Here is an 8,515-nt window from a genome sequence, read left to right as displayed (position 1 = left end):
GCTACTCAGATCCATAACCCCAGATCTGGGCGGGGCTCTGGGCCTCTATAGCGCCCCCTAACGCCTTGAAAATTTTGCCTTTTTTCGAAGGCTCCTGGTTGCCATATAGTTTGTCGTAGAGGAACGAAATTTGGTTCACATATGTATCTTACTGAGACGAACAAAAAAAGTTCTATGAATGCATAGCCACGCCCAACAGGAAGTGAGGTAATTTTACTTTTGTGCGAAATGCATGGCCACGAAGACGGCGCAACTCCTCCTAGACCGTTCATGGGAATGTCACCAAAATTGATACACATCATCTACAGACATGGCTGACAAAAGTTACTAAATACGTTTCACGTAGGATAAAACGTTCAGAAGTTATACGTCAATCAATTTTCACTTCAAAATTTTACATGCTAAAAAATTCATAACAAATCTTCTAATTGCTCAAAACTGCTCATACTTCACACGCAAATCACTCATTGGGCTTCTGACATGTTACCCAATTTCTGTGATATTTCGCCACTGGGGGCGCTATTTTTGGGCAAAAAATCCAATCTTTCCTCAAATTTGGTCAAACTTCACGGCCACCCTCTTACTACCTCCCATGTCATGTATACCGCATTTTGGGAATTTTCGTCCATGGGGGGCGCTGTTTTTGGCCGACGCAATTGCTCCAAAACGGGTTTTTGGTAAATAATTCCATAATGCTTTTCCTTCACACCACTACCTTGTGATAGTGCGTTCCTGTTGTAGACACTTATTTTTCCAACTCATAATCGCTCATGTACAGCATAGCGCCACCTTCTGACATGGGAAAAACCAAAAAATTTATTCTTCAAAAATCTATATCTCATCTTCTATTTACTCAATTGTCATCAAACTTCATACGCAAACTCTTCATAGCTCACCTGACATGTCCGCCAAATTTTGTGCACTTTCGCCCCTGGGGGTGCTGGTTATGGCGGAAATGATATTGCAGCTTCTGATTTGTCAAACTTGGCAAGCAAACTCTTTTCAAGACCCTTATTGGGGCGCTTGCCATGGTCGACAACGCACGAAATTTGGCTCCTTTTTCTTAGACTGCCACCGCTACTGAGAACCAAAAGCCCAGATCCAGCCGGGCCTCAGGGCCTCTATAGCGCCCCCTAACTCGTTGTGATTTTGGCCTCCCGCTTTAAGGTGCCTGGTTGCCATGTAGTTTGTAGGAGTGGCATGCCATTTGGTACGCATATGTATCTCACTAAGCCGGACAAAAATGTAATGCCAATGCATTAGCCACGCCCAACAGGAAGTGAGGTAGTTTCACTTTTGTGCGAAATGCATGGCCACGAAGACGGCACAACTCCTCCTAGACTGTTCATAGGAATGTCACCAAAATTGATACACATCATCTACAGACATGGCTGACAAAAGTTACTAAATAAGTTTCACGTAGCTTAAACCGCTCAGAAGTTATACGTCAATCAATTTTTAATGCAAAATTTTACATGCTTAAAAATTCATAACAAATCTTCTAATTGCTCAAAACTGCTCATACTTCACACGCAAATCCCTCATTGGGCTTCTGACATGTTCCCCATTTTCTGTGATATTTCGCCACTGGGGGCGCTATTTTTGGGCAAACAATCCAATCTTTCCTCAAATTTGGTCAAACTTCACGGCCACCCTCTTACTACCGCCCATGTCATGTATACCACATTTTGGGAATTTCCGTCCATGGGGGGCGCTGTTTTTGGCCGACGCAATTTCTCCAAAACGGGTTTTTGGTAAATAATTCCATAATGCTTTTCCTTCACACCACTACCTTGTGATAGTGCGTTGCTGTTGTAGACACTTATTTCTCCAACTCATAATCGCTCATGTACAGCATAGCGCCACCTTCTGACATGGGAAAAACCAAAAAATTTATTCTTCAAAAATCTATCTCTCATCTTCTATTTACTCAATTGTCATCAAACTTCATACGCAAACTCTTCATAGCTCTCCTGACATATCCGCCAAATTTTGTGCACTTTCACCCCTGGGGGTGCTGGTTATGGCACAAATGATATTGCAGCTTCTGATTGGTCAAACTTGGCAAGCAGACTCTTTACGGTATTTCGCGGGGACGCATGCCCCCGCCCCCCCTGGCCGCTGGCGCGAGGGCCCGTCAAGGCCGCTTGCGGCTTTAATTATTATTATTATTATTATTATTATTATTATTATTATTATTATTATTCCTTAGTCGCGGTCGCTGTTCGGCCTTTTTTGGGGCACTTCCTGTGGACGAAAACGCGCATATTTTGGATCATTTTATCGGCATCCCCTACGCTACTCAGATCCAAAACCCCAGATCTGGGCGGGGCTCTGGGCCTCTATAGCGCCCCCTAACGCCTTGAAAATTTTGCCTTTTTTCGAAGGCTCCTGGTTGCCATATAGTTTGTCGTAGAGGAACGAAATTTGGTTCACATATGTATCTTACTGAGACGAACAAAAAAAGTTCTATGAATGCATAGCCACGCCCAACAGGAAGTGAGGTAATTTTACTTTTGTGCGAAATGCATGGCCACGAAGACGGCGCAACTCCTCCTAGACCGTTCATGGGAATGTCACCAAAATTGATACACATCATCTACAGACATGGCTGACAAAAGTTACTAAATACGTTTCACGTAGGATAAAACGTTCAGAAGTTATACGTCAATCAATTTTCACTTCAAAATTTTACATGCTCAAAAATTCATAACAAATCTTCTAATTGCTCAAAACTGCTCATACTTCACACGCAAATCACTCATTGGGCTTCTGACATGTTACCCAATTTCTGTGATATTTCGCCACTGGGGGCGCTATTTTTGGGCAAAAAATCCAATCTTTCCTCAAATTTGGTCAAACTTCACGGCCACCCTCTTACTACCTCCCATGTCATGTGTACCGCATTTTGGGAATTTTCGTCCATGGGGGGCGCTGTTTTTGGCCGACGCAATTGCTCCAAAACGGGTTTTTGGTAAATAATTCCATAATGCTTTTCCTTCACACCACTACCTTGTGATAGTGCGTTCCTGTTGTAGACACTTATTTTTCCAACTCATAATCGCTCATGTACAGCATAGCGCCACCTTCTGACATGGGAAAAACCAAAAAATTTATTCTTCAAAAATCTATATCTCATCTTCTATTTACTCAATTGTCATCAAACTTCATACGCAAACTCTTCATAGCTCACCTGACATGTCCGCCAAATTTTGTGCACTTTCGCCCCTGGGGGTGCTGGTTATGGCGGAAATGATATTGCAGCTTCTGATTTGTCAAACTTGGCAAGCAAACTCTTTTCAAGACCCTTATTGGGGCGCTTGCCATGGTCGACAACGCACGAAATTTGGCTCCTTTTTCTTAGACTGCCACCGCTACTGAGAACCAAAAGCCCAGATCCAGCCGGGCCTCAGGGCCTCTATAGCGCCCCCTAACTCGTTGTGATTTTGGCCTCCCGCTTTAAGGTGCCTGGTTGCCATGTAGTTTGTAGGAGTGGCATGCCATTTGGTACGCTTTTGTATCTCACTAAGCCGGACAAAAATGTAATGCCAATGCATTAGCCACGCCCAACAGGAAGTGAGGTAATTTCACTTTTGTGCGAAATGCATGGCCACGAAGACGGCGCAACTCCTCCTAGACTGTTCATAGGAATGTCACCAAAATTGATACACATCATCTACAGACATGGCTGACAAAAGTTACTAAATAAGTTTCACGTAGCTTAAACCGCTCAGAAGTTATACGTCAATAAATTTTTAATGCAAAATTTTACATGCTTAAAAATTCATAACAAATCTTCTAATTGCTCAAAGCTGCTCATACTTCACACGCATATCCCTCATTGGGCTTCTGACCTGTTCCCCATTTTCTGTGATATTTCGCCACTGGGGGCGCTATTTTTGGGCAAACAATCCAATCTTTCCTCAAATTTGGTCAAACTTCACGGCCACCCTCTTACTACCGCCCATGTCATGTATACCACATTTTGGGAATTTTCGTCCATGGGGGGCGCTGTTTTTGGCCGACGCAATTTCTCCAAAACGGGTTTTTGGTAAATAATTCCATAATGCTTTTCCTTCACACCACTACCTTGTGATAGTGCGTTGCTGTTGTAGACACTTATTTCTCCATCTCATAATCGCTCATGTACAGCATAGCGCCACCTTCTGACATGGGAAAAACCAAAAAATTTATTCTTCAAAAATCTATCTCTCATCTTCTATTTACTCAATTGTCATCAAACTTCATACGCAAACTCTTCATAGCTCTCCTGACATATCCGCCAAATTTTGTGCACTTTCACCCCTGGGGGTGCTGGTTATGGCACAAATGATATTGCAGCTTCTGATTGGTCAAACTTGGCAAGCAGACTCTTTACGGTATTTCGCGGGGACGCATGCCCCCGCCCCCCCTGGCCGCTGGCGCGAGGGCCCGTCAAGGCCGCTTGCGGCTTTAATTATTATTATTATTCCTTAGTCGCGGTCGCTGTTCGGCCTTTTTTGGGGCACTTCCTGTGGACGAAAACGCGCATATTTTGGATCATTTTATCGGCATCCCCTACGCTACTCAGATCCAAAACCCCAGATCTGGGCGGGGCTCTGGGCCTCTATAGCGCCCCCTAACGCCTTGAAAATTTTGCCTTTTTTCGAAGGCTCCTGGTTGCCATATAGTTTGTCGTAGAGGAACGAAATTTGGTTCACATATGTATCTTACTGACACGAACAAAAAAAGTTCTATGAATGCATAGCCACGCCCAACAGCTTGCGGCTTTAATTATTATTATTATTCCTTAGTCGCGGTCGCTGTTCGGCCTTTTTTGGGGCACTTCCTGTGGACGAAAACGCGCATATTTTGGATCATTTTATCGGCATCCCCTACGCTACTCAGATCCAAAACCCCAGATCTGGGCGGGGCTCTGGGCCTCTATAGCGCCCCCTAACGCCTTGAAAATTTTGCCTTTTTTCGAAGGCTCCTGGTTGCCATATAGTTTGTCGTAGAGGAACGAAATTTGGTTCACATATGTATCTTACTGACACGAACAAAAAAAGTTCTATGAATGCATAGCCACGCCCAACAGGAAGTGAGGTAATTTTGCTTTTGTGCGAAATGCATGGCCACGAAGACGGCGCAACTCCTCCTAGACCGTTCATGGGAATGTCACCAAAATTGATACACATCATCTACAGACATGGCTGACAAAAGTTACTAAATACGTTTCACGTAGGATAAAACGTTCAGAAGTTATACGTCAATCAATTTTCACTTCAAAATTTTACATGCTAAAAAATTCATAACAAATCTTCTAATTGCTCAAAACTGCTCATACTTCACACGCAAATCACTCATTGGGCTTCTGACATGTTACCCAATTTCTGTGATGTTTCGCCACTGGGGGCGCTATTTTTGGGCAAAAAATCCAATCTTTCCTCAAATTTGGTCAAACTTCACGGCCACCCTCTTACTACCTCCCATGTCATGTATACCGCATTTTGGGAATTTTCGTCCATGGGGGGCGCTGTTTTTGGCTGACGCAATTGCTCCAAAACGGGTTTTTGGTAAATAATTCCATAATGCTTTTCCTTCACACCACTACCTTGTGATAGTGCGTTCCTGTTGTAGACACTTATTTTTCCAACTCATAATCGCTCATGTACAGCATAGCGCCACCTTCTGACATGGGAAAAACCAAAAAATTTATTCTTCAAAAATCTATATCTCATCTTCTATTTACTCAATTGTCATCAAACTTCATACGCAAACTCTTCATAGCTCACCTGACATGTCCGCCAAATTTTGTGCACTTTCGCCCCTGGGGGTGCTGGTTATGGCGGAAATGATATTGCAGCTTCTGATTTGTCAAACTTGGCAAGCAAACTCTTTTCAAGACCCTTATTGGGGCGCTTGCCATGGTCGACAACGCACGAAATTTGGCTCCTTTTTCTTAGACTGCCACCGCTACTGAGAACCAAAAGCCCAGATCCAGCCGGGCCTCAGGGCCTCTATAGCGCCCCCTAACTCGTTGTGATTTTGGCCTCCCGCTTTAAGGTGCCTGGTTGCCATGTAGTTTGTAGGAGTGGCATGCCATTTGGTACGCATATGTATCTCACTAAGCCGGACAAAAATGTAATGCCAATGCATTAGCCACGCCCAACAGGAAGTGCGGTAATTTCACTTTTGTGCGAAATGCATGGCCATGAAGACGGCGCAACTCCTCCTAGACTGTTCATAGGAATGTCACCAAAATTGATACACATCATCTACAGACATGGCTGACAAAAGTTACTAAATAAGTTTCACGTAGCTTAAACCGCTCAGAAGTTATACGTCAATCAATTTTTAATGCAAAATTTTACATGCTTAAAAATTCATAACAAATCTTCTAATTGCTCAAAACTGCTCATACTTCACACGCAAATCCCTCATTGGGCTTCTGACATGTTCCCCATTTTCTGTGATATTTCGCCACTGGGGGCGCTATTTTTGGGCAAACAATCCAATCTTTCCTCAAATTTGGTCAAACTTCACGGCCACCCTCTTACTACCGCCCATGTCATGTACACCACATTTTGGGAATTTTCGTCCATGGGGGGCGCTGTTTTTGGCCGACGCAATTTCTCCAAAACGGGTTTTTGGTAAATGATTCCATAATGCTTTTCCTTCACACCACTACCTTGTGATAGTGCGTTGCTGTTGTAGACACTTATTTCTCCAACTCATAATCGCTCATGTACAGCATAGCGCCACCTTCTGACATGGGAAAAACCAAAAAATTTATTCTTCAAAAATCTATCTCTCATCTTCTATTTACTCAATTGTCATCAAACTTCATACGCAAACTCTTCATAGCTCTCCTGACATATCCGCCAAATTTTGTGCACTTTCACCCCTGGGGGTGCTGGTTATGGCACAAATGATATTGCAGCTTCTGATTTGTCAAACTTGGCAAGCACACTCTTTACGGTATTTCGCGGGGACGCATGCCCCCGCCCCCCCTGGCCGCTGGCGCGAGGGCCCGTCAAGGCCGCTTGCGGCTTTAATTCTTATTATTATTATTATTATTATTATTATTATTCCTTAGTCGCGGTCGCTGTTCGGCCTTTTTTGGGGCACTTCCTGTGGACGAAAACGCGCATATTTTGGACCATTTTATCGGCATCCCCTACGCTACTCAGATCCAAAACCCCAGATCTGGGCGGGGCTCTGGGCCTCTATAGCGCCCCCTAACGCCTTGAAAATTTTGCCTTTTTTCGAAGGCTCCTGGTTGCCATATAGTTTGTCGTAGAGGAACGAAATTTGGTTCACTTATGTATCTTACTGAGACGAACAAAAAAAGTTCTATGAATGCATAGCCACGCCCAACAGGAAGTGAGGTAATTTTACTTTTGTGCGAAATGCATGGCCACGAAGACGGCGCAACTCCTCCTAGACCGTTCATGGGAATGTCACCAAAATTGATACACATCATCTACAGACATGGCTGACAAAAGTTACTAAATACGTTTCACGTAGGATAAAACGTTCAGAAGTTATACGTCAATCAATTTTCACTTCAAAATTTTACATGCTAAAAAATTCATAACAAATCTTCTAATTGCTCAAAACTGCTCATACTTCACACGCAAATCACTCATTGGGCTTCTGACATGTTACCCAATTTCTGTGATATTTCGCCACTGGGGGCGCTATTTTTGGGCAAAAAATCCAATCTTTCCTCAAATTTGGTCAAACTTCACGGCCACCCTCTTACTACCTCCCATGTCATGTATACCGCATTTTGGGAATTTTCGTCCATGGGGGGCGCTGTTTTTGGCCGACGCAATTGCTCCAAAACGGGTTTTTGGTAAATAATTCCATAATGCTTTTCCTTCACACCACTACCTTGTGATAGTGCGTTCCTGTTGTAGACACTTATTTTTCCAACTCATAATCGCTCATGTACAGCATAGTGCCACCTTCTGACATGGGAAAAACCAAAAAATTTATTCTTCAAAAATCTATATCTCATCTTCTATTTACTCAATTGTCATCAAACTTCATACGCAAACTCTTCATAGCTCACCTGACATGTCCGCCAAATTTTGTGCACTTTCGCCCCTGGGGGTGCTGGTTATGGCGGAAATGATATTGCAGCTTCTGATTTGTCAAACTTGGCAAGCAAACTCTTTTCAAGACCCTTATTGGGGCGCTTGCCATGGTCGACAACGCACGAAATTTGGCTCCTTTTTCTTAGACTGCCACCGCTACTGAGAACCAAAAGCCCAGATCCAGCCGGGCCTCAGGGCCTCTATAGCGCCCCCTAACTCGTTGTGATTTTGGCCTCCCGCTTTAAGGTGCCTGGTTGCCATGTAGTTTGTAGGAGTGGCATGCCATTTGGTACGCATATGTATCTCACTAAGCCGGACAAAAATGTAATGCCAATGCATTAGCCACGCCCAACAGGAAGTGAGGTAATTTCACTTTTGTGCGAAATGCATGGCCATGAAGACGGCGCAACTCCTCCCAGACTGTTCATAGG

The sequence above is a fragment of the Neoarius graeffei genome, chromosome 3 (assembly GCF_027579695.1).
Source record: "Neoarius graeffei isolate fNeoGra1 chromosome 3, fNeoGra1.pri, whole genome shotgun sequence".
NCBI classification, from domain to species: domain Eukaryota; kingdom Metazoa; phylum Chordata; class Actinopteri; order Siluriformes; family Ariidae; genus Neoarius; species Neoarius graeffei.
The sequence above is the reverse complement of the archived record's forward strand: the minus strand, read 5'-3'. Positions refer to the sequence as shown.